This window comes from Pelophylax lessonae (assembly GCF_965119305.1).
Source record: "Pelophylax lessonae genome assembly, chromosome: 12".
In the NCBI taxonomy this organism is placed as follows: Eukaryota; Metazoa; Chordata; class Amphibia; order Anura; family Ranidae; genus Pelophylax; species Pelophylax lessonae.
Window position 1 is genome coordinate 121043257 of NC_138779.1, and position 14480 is coordinate 121057736.

Genomic DNA, 14480 nt, shown 5'->3' on the forward strand with positions numbered 1-14480 from the left:
CCTTCAAATTACTATAACTATTTGCAGCATACAGTTGGTAATAAATGCCAATTAAATTATCTTTGCTTGCTATGTGGGCACCCAAGCCACTGCTCTGTGCCCCTATTCAGATACAGAGCCGCGGCTCCGCCCCATCCCCTCTTTCTCCACATTGGCTCACTGACTTTGATTGCCAATGAGGGAAGAGTCCTCGGATAGCTGAGGCTCTTGTGCAACATCACTGGATGGAGATGGGGCTCAGGTACAGTATATGGGGGTGGGGGGGGGGGGCTGCTGCACACAGGTGGTTTATCCTAATGCATACATTGCATTAAAATAAAAACCTTCTGCCTTTAGAACCACTTTAAGTGATTACATGTAAACAGCTGCGTACAATGTCAGTCATTGGTTTGTACAGACTTGCTGTCACCAGCTGATCACAGTAACCTAGCTGTACTCACTGCAGGAATGCATTGATCTTAGTGGTTTATGGCTCCAGATACCAGTGTAGATGAGCCCTAGCAGTGGGGTTATTACAAGACCTTTCCTAATACTTTAATTGGGCATGGCAGTAACCATGTAAGGGGGGGGCGCGGGAAGGGGAACACAGGGAGCCAATCAGATGGATTACATGATTTTTTTTTTTGTTGATGAGGAACATGCTGACAGGGGAAGTAAATATTTGTAAACCCCAACAATGACCTTCTCTAATTCACACTTCTCTATTGGTCAGCCTGACAAGTCGTGGTCCGTCGCGGTCCATTGTGTGCTACAGGAAACGTTCTAATAGGAGCGACACAAGTCGCTCCGACTTAGAAAAAGGGTCCTGTACTACTTCGGGGCGAGCGACTTGCATAGACATTCATTATATGAAGTCCGTGCAAGTTGCGCCGAAGTTGCGGTGCACGCGACTTTACAGGTCACCCCCGAAGTTGTGCCGCATTAGTGTGAACCGGCATTAATAGCTCCCTTTCAGCCTGTTAAAAAGTACAATTGAAAGAGTTTAGTTATATTTGATGCTACAAGAAATCCATCGCTGTCCTGTGCTCTCTGCAGTGTTATCAGCCCTGCCCATTTCTCTCTATGAACTACAATATGCATCTGGTAAATGTCATTGGGGGGGGGTGTTCGGTAGTCCTGGCACACTTCGTATGACTACACACCCCATGGATACAATATGGCGAGTACGTGTCATCACTAGGGATGAGCTCAGTTGTGTTTGGACACGATTCTGAACCCCCCTGAGCCATCCCACCAGGAAACTGTCAACATGGACAGCCAATCACAGGTGACAGAGGCATGCCCCACCCCCCAAGGCCACAGATATACAGGGGGCTGTGGCATGCTGCGGCCGCCACTGCACACAGCTAATTGTAGGCAGCGTGCAGCTGAAGGCCGGGAAATGTCTCACTGGCTATGATTGGTGGTGTACAGTGACAGCTTCCTGGCAGGGTTGCTCAGGTGGGTTGGGACTACAATCCTGAACATGCCTGAGCCCATCCCTACTTCATTCCTTTAAACCCAAACACATTAATTACACAGATTGAGACTAATTTAATGCAGATAAGGCACTAAGTGACTTTAATTACCACCCAAATCAGCCACGGAGCCTGTGTGATTCATATGTGTTCGGTTTTTAAGGGTGGCAACCCTATCCCTACTGTTGGGATCAAAGTCATGTTTGATCCTTCCTGGGTTTATCCCTGTCACCCTGGTACAGGAAGTGTGTTGCTGGCAGGATCACCAGCTGGAACTAAGAGAAGTAAAAGGCTGGAAATAGAAAATGAATGCAGCCTCCTCATTTACAGACTGGTAATAATACATCACAGTTCTATTCTTGGGTTTGGATCCACGTTGGCTGTCCGGTCACAGGCTGGGATGACCAAGCTGTATTGCTTAACTGCAGTAGAGAAATGTCAGGTGACCTGCCTATGCTGTGTGGATTTCAGGACAGAATGACAAATCTTTTGGCAGGCAGATCCTCTCCCCATCAATGTTATGCCTGGGGCTCACCTTTTATTCTTCTCTGTCATCACCCATGTCACAGTCACCTCACAATCACACCTCCTCCACCGAGGAGACTTGCAGCCTGCTGTGTCTGGGGACTTCCTAGAAGTGGCCCCTGTGATGTTCTATACAGATTTCCCCACCCGTCACTGAACCTGTCCTAAACATGAGTATAGAGAGGACATACACATCATTCACACATCCTTACACCCTCACAATCTTATTCTGCACACTAAACTCAAATTACTACAAACACAGCCGAGGCACTGTGCCAACGCAAGTATTCCGCCCGGAACTAGACGGCCCTAAACATCAGTACCCCTCAGGTACTCACCGTGTCCACCGCGCATGCGCCCGCCAAATTCACGTCTCTAACAGCGCAGGGCGACGAGATTTTCCCGCGCATGCGCCGTGCCCGCCTTCGCTAGCATCGCCACCGCTCTGAGAAGGGAAAGTGGCGCGCGTGAGCGGGAAATGTTTCCGGGACGGGGTCAGGTGTCTCTGTTGTAAACACAAAGTGGAGGGAGAGGTTCAAAATAACGTAATGTGATTCCCAACACGACCTCTTGTTACAGAGTACACCTTAAAAAGGAGTTACAGCCTGGGGGAAAAAAACATTAAAGTCAACAGCGACAAATACTGTATAGCTACTGACTTTTAACCATTTAAGCCCCGGAAGATTTTACCCCCTTCCTGACCAGGGCCTATTTTACGATTCGGCACTGCATGACTTTAACGGACAATTGCGCGGTCGTGCGACGATGTACCTAAACAAATTTGACGTCCTTTTTTTCCCACAAACAGAGCTTTCTTTTGGTGGTATTTGTTTACCTGTGCGATTTTTTTGATCATGCGCTATAAACAAAAAAAGAGCGTCAATTTTGCAATAATAACAATATTTTTCACATTTTTTTATATGAAATACCCAAAAAAAATGTAAAAATCAACATTTTTTAACATTTTCGGCCAATTTGTTTTATGCTACATATGTTTGGTAAAAAAAAAATCGCAAAAATCATATTTTGATTGGTTTGCCCAAAGTTATCACGTTTACTAACAAAGGGAAAGATTTTTGTCATTTTTGTTGTTTTTTTTTTTTTTTAACGCGTAATGGCGGCAATCTGCGATTTTTTTGCGGGACTGCGACATTGCGGCCAGTGTTGGGGTAGTTACTCAAAAAATGTAACTAGTTACTAGTTACTTCTGTAAATTGTAACGCGATTACTTTACTAGTTACTGCATTTGAAAAGTAACTTCACTACTTATTACTTTACTTTCCTCTTTCTTAATTGACCGTGTAGAAGAAGATACATGACACTCTTTCTGCATAGAGTTTATTGTATAAACACAGGCTTTGGGAAAAATTGAGAACAAAAGCTGAAAAAACAGAATAGAACATAAAGTGCAACAAAAAGTCATAAACTTCATCCCTCTCTATTCTTCGAAATTACAATTGTATCGCACGGCTTGGGTAACGCAGGAAAGCGCATTCCTATAGCCTAGTAAAGTTGTGTAGTTACCAATATTAGTATTGTAACTAGTTACTTTACTTAGTTACCAAAAAAAGTAATGTAGTTACTGTAATCAGTTACTTTGTAACTAGTTACCCCCAACACTGATTGCGGCGGACAGATCGGACCCTTGACTGACATTTTTGACACTTTTGGGGGTACCAGTGACATTACTGCAGTAATCAATGCTATACATATGCACTGTTACTGTAAAATGACACTGGTAGTGAAGGGGTTAACTTTATTTCAGAGGGAGGGGCTGTGTGTGTCCCTAGGGGCATGATTCTAACTGTGATTGGCTGTGGCTTGAGGTGTAGGAACAATGATCAACGGTCCTACATAGTAGAACCGTATGATCACTGTTCCTACACAGGGAAGAATGACAGGCGGCTTGTTTACATTAGCCGCCTGCCTTTCTCCCGCTGTCACGGACGATCGTGAGTGAGCGGCGGACATCGGGTCCGCCACTCACACGCGCGGGGGGTCCGGGAGCGCGCCTCCGGCGGCGCGCGCTCGCTCCCCAGAGCCTCACAGGCTAGTGACGTACTGGTACATCACTTTGCCTATGAGGGGCTGACCGGCGCAGTATATGTACTTGCGGCGGTCGGCAAGTGGTTAATATATGAACACTTACCTGTCCAGGGTAAGGAGGCCACCTCATCTATTTAACCACTTCTGGACAGGAAAGGTTTTCGCCCTATTGACCAGGCCATTTTTTGCGATACGGCACTGTTACGTTAACTGACAATTGCGACGCTGTACCCCCAAAAAAAAAAAAATTGATGTCCTTTTTTCGCCACAAATAGAGATTTCTTTTGGTGGTATTTGATCACTTGTGCAGTTTTTATTTTTTGCACTATAAATAAAAAAGGCGACAATTCTGAAAAAAATAGATATTTAAAAAAAAAAAAAAAAAAATTTAAATCTATTTTTGTTCATAATTTTAGGCCAATTTGTATTCCACTATGTATTTTTAGTAAAAAAAAATCCCAATAAGAGTATATTGATTGGTATGCTCAAAAGTTATCGCATCTACAAACTAGGGGAAAGCGTTATGTCATTTTTATTAATTTTTTTTACTAGTAATGGCGACAATCAGCGATTTTTAGCGGGACTGCGACATTGTGGAGGACAGATTGGACACCTAACTGACATTTTTGACACTTTTGGGGGGACCAGTGACATTGCTACAGTAATCAGTGCTAAAAATATGCACTGTTACTGTAATAATGACACTGGCAGGGAAGGGGTTAACATAGGGGTGATCAAAGGGTGAAATGTGTCCCTAGGGGGCGCTTTCTAACTGTGTGGGGGATGGACTTATGGAATGAACACAGAGATCTGTGTTCCTAAATAGGAGGAACAAAGGAGCTCTGTTTATTGCTGATAGAACAGCGGTCTGCTGTGTTTACAATGGCAGACCGCCGTTCTGTCTACACGGGGAGAGATCGGGGGTGCCCCGCGGCAATCGTGCCCACCGGCCCCGCGGATCAGCTTCCCCTTTGGCGAGTGGGCGCGCACGCACCCACCCCCAGGAGCACTCCCAGTAACCGACGTACGGATCGTTTTGCGGGAACCTGCCACAGTATATGTACGTCAGCTGGTCGGCAAGTGGTTAAACAAGGACACACATTATTTTCACATGGGGCACTGAGTTTAATTACCACCTTAATCAGCCACAGAAGCTGTGTAATTAATGTATGCCCTGGTTTAAAGGGATGAGGTGGCAACCCTAATCCAGGGAGCCTACTATGTCAGCACATCAAGCCAATCCGTCCATCCACTCCAGCTGCAGGCACCAGCATCTTCACTAAGGGAAACAGGAAGTGAAGCTGGCTTCACAGCCTGTTTCCTACTGTGCATGCGCGAGTCGGCTGCGCTTTCTGAATGGTCCCGCTGTATTCTGGGACCTGTGTGTCTCCCAGAAGGCAGGAAATTACATAGATCGCCACACCGATTGCAGCGATCTTACCAGGCAGTGGGAGAGGGTACCTGGTTTTGACGGGGGGTATACGCTCCCCCGAAAGGTACCAAATGTGGCAGCGGAGGGGGCGAGTTAGCAAACAAAGCGGAGCTTCCCCTTTTGGGTGGAGCTCCACCTTAATATGTACTCATTGGTACAGTGTAGCGGAAGTTGCATGCTCTGTTATTATGAAGTTTAACCACTTTACCACCGGAGGATTTTGCTGTCTTACGTCCAGGCCACTTTTTGCGATTCGGCGCTGTGCAAATTTAAACTATCAATTGCGCGGTCGTGCGACGCCGTACCCAAACAAAATTTACGTCCTTTTTTTCCCACAAACAGAGCTTTCTTTTGGTGGTATTTGATCACCTGTGCGATTTTTACTTTTTGCGCTATAAACAAAAAAATGCGTAAATTTTGAAAAAATAACAATATTTTTCACGTTTTTTTTTATATGAAATTCCCCCCAAAAAAATGTACAAATCAAATTTTTTTAAATTTTTGGCCAATTTGTTTTCTGCTACATATGTTTGGTAAAAAAAAATCACAATAAGCGTATTTTGATTGGTTTGCGCAAAAGTTATTGTGTTTACTAACTAAGGGAAAGATTTCTGTAATTTTTGGTGTTTTTTTTTTTAACGAGTAATGGCGGCGATCTGCGATTTGTTTTGTGGAACTGCGACATTGCGGCAGACAGATCGGACCCTTGACTGACATTTTTGACACTTTTGGGGGTACCAGTGACATTACTACAGTAATCAGTGCTATAAATATGCACTGTTACTGTAAAAATGACACTGGCAGGGAAGGGGTTAATTTTATTGGAGAGGGAGGGGTTAATGTATGCCTGGTGCTTACTAACGTGTGTGGGGGGAGGTGACTGAGTGACACAGGGACAGATTGCATGTTCAGCTATGCTGAACCCTGCAATCTGACCCTGTCTGTCACTTAGGAGATCCGCCCGCTCTGTTTACACAAGCGGGCGGATCTCCAAACTTGATTCCCCAACGATCGCCGCTGCTCCTCCCCTGGCCCGACTCCCGCTGTGAATGAATACAGCGGGAGCCAGCCTCCGGTGGCGCGCGAGCGCCGCCCACAAGGGGAGGAGTCCAGCAGCGTAGTACTATGTCGCAGGACGATAACGAGCCACTGTCCCGCAGTAGAGGCACAGTGAGCGGTCGTAAAGTGGTTAACACATACACTCACTGGCCACTTTATTAGAAGAGATGGGCTCAGGCGTGTTCGAGATCATAGTCCCAACCCACCTGAGCAATCCTGCCAGGAAGCCAACACTACACACCAGCAATCATAGGCAGTGAGGCATTTCCCAGGCTGTGCAGCTGCAGACCAGGAAATGCCTTACTGCCTTTGATTGGCGGTGTGCAGTGTGGGCTTCCTGGCAGGATTGCTCAGATGGGTTGGGACTATGATCTCGAACACGCCTGAGCCCATCACTATTTATTAGGTACACCTTGCTAGTACCGGGTTAGACCCCTGTTTGCCTTCAGAACTGCCGTGGCATAGATTCCACAAGGTGTTGGAAACATTCCTTAGAGATTTTGGTCCATATTGACACAATAGCATCATGCAGTTGCTGCAGATTTCTCAGCTGCACATCCATGATGTGAATCTCTGTTTCACCACATGCCAAAGGTGAATTATTGGTAAGCCTCTGTGGTAAATAATAATTTAGGTGGTACTATTATCCACATGAAAGTGCAAAAGATTGGGAATAGCGGCTGTTTCCCCCAAAAAGTTTCCAGGGCAGAGGGAAAAAGGATCACAAAGAATTTGGACTTTCTCTGTACCTTAAAGTGGTTGTTAAGCCACTTGCAGGACTTTGTATAATCCTCTTTATCTCCTAAGCCTGTGTGCCTCTGTCTCTGTGTTTTATAAAAAAAAATGCTGTATATCCCTTATTTCAGTGTGCTGCTCTTTGATCACATTAATGGCTGTCTCTCTCTCCCTGTCTGATAGCTGCAGGGGGCGGGGCCAAGATCCCCCTGCTAATGTCACTTGGGAGGAGAGAGAGAGAGCAAGCTGGCCGGTCACGTGATCACCGAGCAGCACACTGAAATCAGGTATTCACAGCATTTTTTTTTATAAAACACAGAGACAGAAGCACACAGGCTTAGGCGACAAACAGGATTATATAACATATTAACAGTTATTTGAGCAGCAGGAGGGGTGGGCAGGCCGTGACACAGAGCTGACAGGCAGGGAGGGGGGAGGAGGAGACAGAGAGCAGGGCTGTGAATGACGGAGGCACATACACTGACCACGGTGTCAGGGCTCAGTAGCCATGATACACCGTGGTCAGTGTTCAGGGGGGAGGGTAGAGACTGGCAGAATCAGCCAGGGCCAAATGACACAGCACAAGCACTGTGCTCTATACCATGCTTTAAGGGAACAGGTTAATTTTTTTTTTTATGGGGTAACAAATGCTTTAAGCTTTAAAGACATAGTACACACACACACACAACACACTTTTTTTCTCGTATAATACATCCATTGTATATTTTTATAACATGCTTTGTGCTTCTTCCTTGCATTTGTCCTCATTACAAAGGCCAAGTCAGGTGTTTGAGGTTGTTGCTTGTCTCCAGTGTGCAGTGTCCTGAAGATTACAGGTCTGCTCTGTGATAACGGTGTACATGATGAATATTTTATAAATGTTCTGGGCTTTTGACAGGCGGACTATAAAGCTGATGAAGAACATGGACCCTTTGAATGATAATGTGGCCACTCTCCTTCATCAGAGCACAGACAAACTTACAGGAGAGCACTGGAAAGATGGTGAGTGAAGAAGAAATGTTGAGGACAGAATGGTAGATGTGTGTCAGTAGTTTACTGTACCTTACTGCAAAACATAAAGTTTGTTTTGACACCCTGCACTATATACCCTATTATTTGAAAGAGAAGTTGGGTTACTAAGAAAACACTTATTTTGTAAATATTGTATAATGTTCCAGTCAATATACTGTATTATTTATAAAACAAAGATTGCAGAGTATTATATTTTCCTTGTGTAATAGAATGATATAATAAACTGTCCAATGTGCTGCAAACATAAAGGCTTCATTTTTGTATTTACTATAACAAGCAGAATACTTTAAAGTGATGATGTAACCAGCCAAACCTGAATTTAACTCTTCACTCAAATATTACACCCCCTAAAACTGGCTCCAAACTCTTCTCCTAACTGGTGCTGTGGTCCCCAAGAGCCCTGACACTGCACATGTGGAGGATTTAGCTCTAGCCAATTACCCATCGCCGATTTTCCAATATATGTTTTTCCATGGACCTCCTTTGCGAGATGGACTTCCCAGTGTGCCTTGGTGAACTTCTCAGTGTGCCTTGGTGGACTTCCCAGTGTGCCTTGGTGGATTTCCCAGTGTACCTCGGTGGACTTCCCAGTGTGCCTTGGTGGACTTCTCAGTGTGCCTTGGTGGACTTCCCAGTGTGCCTTGGTGGATTTCCCAGTGTGCTTTGGTGGACTTCCCAGTGTGCCTTGGTGGACTTCCCAGTGTGCCTTGATGGACTTCCCAGTGTGCCTTGGTGGACTTCCCAGTGTGCCTTGGTGGACTTCCCAGTGTGCCTTGGTGGACTTCTCAGTGTGCCTTGGTAGATTTCCCAGTGTGCCTTGGTGGACTTCTCAGTGTGCCTTGGTGGACTTCCCAGTGTGCCTTGGTGGACTTCCCAGTGTGCCTTGGTGGACTTCCCAGTGTGCCTTGGTGGACTTCCCAGTGTGCCTTGGATTTCCCAGTGTGCCTTGGTGGACTTCCCAGTGTGCCTTGGTGGACTTCCCAGTGTGCCTTGGTGGACTGCATGTCTTGGAGAAGTTAACATTTGAAAACTTCAGCCAGGTTTAAAATAGATTGGGGTTCACAAGATCAGCTATGAGAACCGACAGATGTTCTAGGCAGATATGTTGGGATTCAAAGGTTAAGTTTGAGACCGACGTATTTTATAGAGGATATCTTTTTATGAAATTACAGTCACCTTCTCTGATTCTACTGTTGCTCAAAGGGGATTTTTTTAAATTAAATTTTTATAACGTTTTTTCATTTTTCAATGAAGCAAATGCTCAGAAGGTTTAACGCTCCCAAATCTGTTTTTACTGGAACAAGTAGGGGCAGTTTCAGATTTCATCAGCAAGCAGCTAAATAGAAGGGATTAAATGTAGACCAGAGTTTCTATTTAGGATGAAAACCTCTTTAGACTAACATCTTAGCATTCTGGGGGTGGGGGTTTTGCTTAGCAACATATTGCAATGTAAATGTTATATCCTAAATACAGCTGTAAAATGTTGCAAAAGGGGTGGAGCTAGCCTTTGAACTTGAAGGGTTACTCCACTTTTGTGGGGGGAAGAAAAATTCAAAAAATAAAAAATAAAGCATATACAATCGGGATACAAGTCATATTGTAATATAACATTATTAAACATTTTCTTTTCAATCTGCTGCATTGTTATTTTGTGTAAAATGCAATATGGCAACATGGAGGTGTTCTGTACACAGATGGTGTACTAAACACACTCCACTAATGTCATTTCCTGCTTGTTTGATTTGTCTCACTGATTTTTCCTGATGTCTGCACTAAGAAACCAGATTTTGGGCATCCTCTGCAACAAACATTTCAGTTATGGTGAGATTCCCAAAGGGTTAATCACATCTAAAGGGATTTAGATCATGCCACTTTCCTCATTAGAAACTTGCAAGTGCAGCAGCAGATCAATAATGAAAGTTTCACTCCCATTCACTTTGAACATGGACACAGACAAGCAGCTATTTCTTCAAAATATAAAAGATAGGTATCTTCAACAAAGTTTGTTAAAAGAGAAATGCAGGATTTCAAAATAATAAACAGTCATACTCACCAGGCTGCATGCAGCATCGATCCATGCAGGCTCTACTCCGAGAACTGCTGATTGCTCTGTCCTCTGCCCCTCCATCGTTCACTGAAGTGTTAGACTGTGGGGGGGGGGTGCGAGCCTGAGTGGCTGGCTTTGGGTGACAACGGCACGCTGAGAGGCGAAGCCGGCTGCCAGTCCGGCATCTGGACAAATCGCAGCATCATTGCTGGGACCCCTGCAGTGCTTGAACTGGTTCTGGGACGTGAATCTGGGTCACAGGAGTACAGAACTACAGTATCTCACAAAGGTGAGTACACCCCTCACATTTTTGTAAATATTCTATTATATCTTTTCGTGTGACAACACTGAAGAAATGACACTTTGCTACAATGTAAAGTAGTGAGTGTACAGCTTGTATAACAGTGTAAATTTGCTGTCCCCTCAAAATAACTCAACACACAGCCATTAATGTCTAAGCCGCTGGCAACAATAGTGAGTAAAAAAAAAAAACGCAACTAGAATAATCCGCGCTAGACAATAATATATAAGTTTAAAAGGAAGCTGCCAGCAAAGTCTGATATTGACAATCAGTAAAAGTAATAAAGAAGAGATTCGCATGCGGCACTTATACAGATCAATCAGCTTCTACAATGAAGTGCGATCCAAGCTGCTTACCAGATGGAAAGAGGTAAAAGGCCTGTCAGCAGATGATATTCGATATTGGTTTTCTTTATATCAAACCGGATCCACTCAGAAAGAGAGGCAGGGTATATGGATTCACATACAAAAAAAACACAAAACCGGATCTCATGGTGTAGTATACTCGGTAATTATGATTAAATCCAGAGAAACCACCACCAAGAAGCCGTGATATTGAAAACAAACAACACCAAAGTATGTCCTAACATGTCCTAGCAGCCTGCTTACCAGACACAATAAACTTGCAGACAATATTGGTAGGCATAAATTTCATCCGACTCAGTGATTGGATTCTCATCACAGACAATCAGCACAGGCCAGATGACAAATCCAGGAGACTCAACATGATAACCAAAAAGAAAATTGGCACATAGTGTAGTATTATGAGCATAAATGACAGACAGAGAAACCTCCACCAAGAAGCTGTGTAAATGAAAGCACTCCACACCTCAGGACACACTGCTGATCTCATTCACATTTTTGTGTAAAGGAATTTTTTTGTAAAAACCATTACACTGGTCTGGAGGTAGCATAGTAAAGCCTACTTATAACTGACAGCATTTATGTCTCATTGCTTCTCATATCAAAAATAAGAGGTTTATTCTAACTTCAGGACAGTGGGTGGAGTCTTGCAAACACTCATATACCCCTCATCAGCCAGATGCATATCCAGAACCATTTAGTCCATAGTACATATGGATCCTAATATAGAGCCATTTGTTCCAAACTGCATGCAGCTGTTTCAGACTATCTGACCATCATGGCTTTTTTGGAGAAAGGACCCAACGAGACAGTCTAACCATACCGGTTATTCCCTTTTCACCATACCCTGTATGGTTATTTGCTTCTATACATCAGTGGTTCTGGATGTGCAGCTGGCTGATGGAATGCAAAGGAAATTATTTGCATGGCTTTGCCTGCTGTCATGAAATTAGGAATTATCCTACTTATTTTTGTGATTCAATGAAATGTGATGTAGATACCTTCTGTTCTAGGAAGGCCTTACTGTGCTATGCACTGATTAACTTGGAGGCCTGTTTTATTCCTTTAGTCCAGGGGTAGTCAATTCAAATTCAAGGACGTCCGGTCACTAAAAAAATGTTTCCAGCCGAGGTCCGAATCTAATGTCTGTGCAATAAAAAATTGTATGCGTCTTCTTTACATTTTTGGCGCAAGCCAAGCTCTGTAGTGCTTCTCTTACGATTTCCTCCACACACTCTGGTAATACTCTGTAAATGTCCCCTATAGTGTTACCCCCTTACATCAGGTGCCCCTACCAGAGTAATTCAATACATGGGATGCCCCCATCAGACTACCCCCAGGAATCCGTTGCCACCGTATCAGGTGTCCATCAGAGTGTCCACTTACATCAGGTTTCTTCATCAGAGTGCCCACTTACATCAGGTTTCTTCATCAGAAGGCCCCCTTACATTTGGTGTCTCCCATCAGTGGGCCCCCTTACATCATTTGTACCCATCAGAGTGCCCCCCCCCCCCTACATTAGGTGCTGTCAGAATGCCCCTTGACATCAGGTGTGCCCATCAGAGAGCCCCTTTACATTAGGTGTGCCCATCAGAGAGCCCCCTTACATCTGGTGTTTCCCATCAGTGAGCTCCCTTACATCTGGTGTCTCCCATCAGTGTGCCCCCTTACATCTGGTGTCTCCCATCACATCAAGTTGGCCCATGAGCGTGCCCCTTATTTTATGTTAAGGTTCACTCTGATGGGCACATTTTATGTTAAGGGGCACGTTGATAGGGCACATTTTAGGTTAAGGGGCACTCTGATGGGCAAAACAAAATGTGCCCATCAGCGTGCCAGTTAACATAAAATGTGCCAATCAGCATGCCCCTTAACACAAAATGTGCCCATCAGCATGCTCCTTAACATAAAATGTGCCCATCAGTGTGCCCCCTAACATAAAATGGGCCTTTTTTGCCCCTGTATTTATCATACCCCACATACCTTAAGGCAGGGAGCAACCAGTAGCGGCGGCGTGGGGATGTGGCATTGTACACAGGCGGTCTGCGGGTTGCCATTTAATCATGGCTGCTTTAGTCCCTTCTCACCGTAGCTTGTATGGTCATTTTGTCTCAGTAGTCTGGAGAGAAATTCGCCAGCATCGGGCACACATTTCATGGAAGTTCTGATCTTTAGGAACTGCCAGCCTATGAAATCACTCTGTGCTCTTCATTGTTGATAAACCAGAAATATATATGCACAGTATCTCACAAAAGTCAGTACACCCCTCATATTTTTGTAAAAATTTTATTATATCTTTTGATGTGATGATACTGAAGAAATTACGCTTTGCTACAATATAAAGTAGTGAGTGTACAGCTTGTATAACAGTGTAAATTTGCTGTCCCTGCAAAATAACTCAACACACAGCCATTGATGTCTAAACCGCTGGCAACAAAAGTGAGTACACCCATAAGTTAAAATGTCCAAATTGGGCCCAAAGTGTCTATATTTCATGTGGCTACAATTATTTTCCAGCACTGCCTTAAGCATCTTTGCATGGAGTTCACCAGAGCTTCACAGGTTGCCATGGAGTCCTCTTCCACTCCTGGATGTAAGAGACCTTGCCTTCCTCCACCTTCCGTTTGAGGATGCCCCACAAACGCTCAATAGGGTTTAGGTCTGGAGACATGCTTGGCCCATCCATCACCTTAACCCTCAGCTTCTTTAGCAAGGCAGTGGTCGTCTTGGAGGTGTGTTTGGGGTCGTTATCATGTTGGAATACTGCCCTGCGGTCCAGTCTCCAAAGGGAGGGGATCATGGTCTGCTTCAGTATGTCACAGTACGTGTTGGCATTCATGGTTCCCTCAATGAACTGTAGCTCCCCGGTGCCGGCAGCACTCATGCAGCTCCAGACTATGACACTCCCACCACCATGCTTGACTGTAGGCAAGACACCCTTGTCTTTGTACTCCTCACCTGGTTGCCGCCACACACGGTTGACACCATCTGAACCAAATAGGTTTATTTTGGTCTCATCAGACCACAGGACATGGTTCCAGTAATCCATGTCCTTAGTCTGCTTGTCTTCAGCAAACTGTTTGCGGGCTTTGTTTTGTTTATCTTTTGAAGAGGCTTCCTTCTGGGACCACAGCCATGCAGACCAATTTGATGCAGTGTGCGGCGTATGGTCTGAGCACTGACAGGCTGACACTCATACATCTATTTTCCAAAGACAACCTCTGGATATGACGCTGAGCACATGCAGTCAGCTTCTTTGGTCGACCATGGCGAGGCCTGTTCTGAGTGGAACCTGTCCTGTTAAGCTGCTGTGTGGTCTTGTCCACCATGCTGCATCTCAGTTTCAGGGTCTTGGCGATCTTCTTATAGCCTAGGCAATATTTATGTAGAGCAACAATTCTTTTTTTCAGATCCTCAGAGAGTTTTTTGCCATGAGGTGCCATGTTGAACTTCCAGTGACCAGTATAAGAGAGTGAGAGTGATA

At 44.7% G+C, this 14480-nt stretch overlaps 1 protein-coding gene across 1 annotated transcript in view; it reads right to left on the reverse strand.

Annotated features, from left to right (window-relative positions):
- The window catches only part of TBCEL (tubulin folding cofactor E like), a 119116-nt gene extending 116730 nt beyond the window's left edge, over positions 1-2386 (reverse strand). Inside the window, exon 1 of the mRNA XM_082273882.1 lies at positions 2321-2386. The gene's annotated coding sequence lies outside the window, so the exon portion shown is untranslated. The remainder of the gene's footprint in view (positions 1-2320) is intronic.
- Between the last annotated feature and the right edge of the window lie 12094 nt (positions 2387-14480).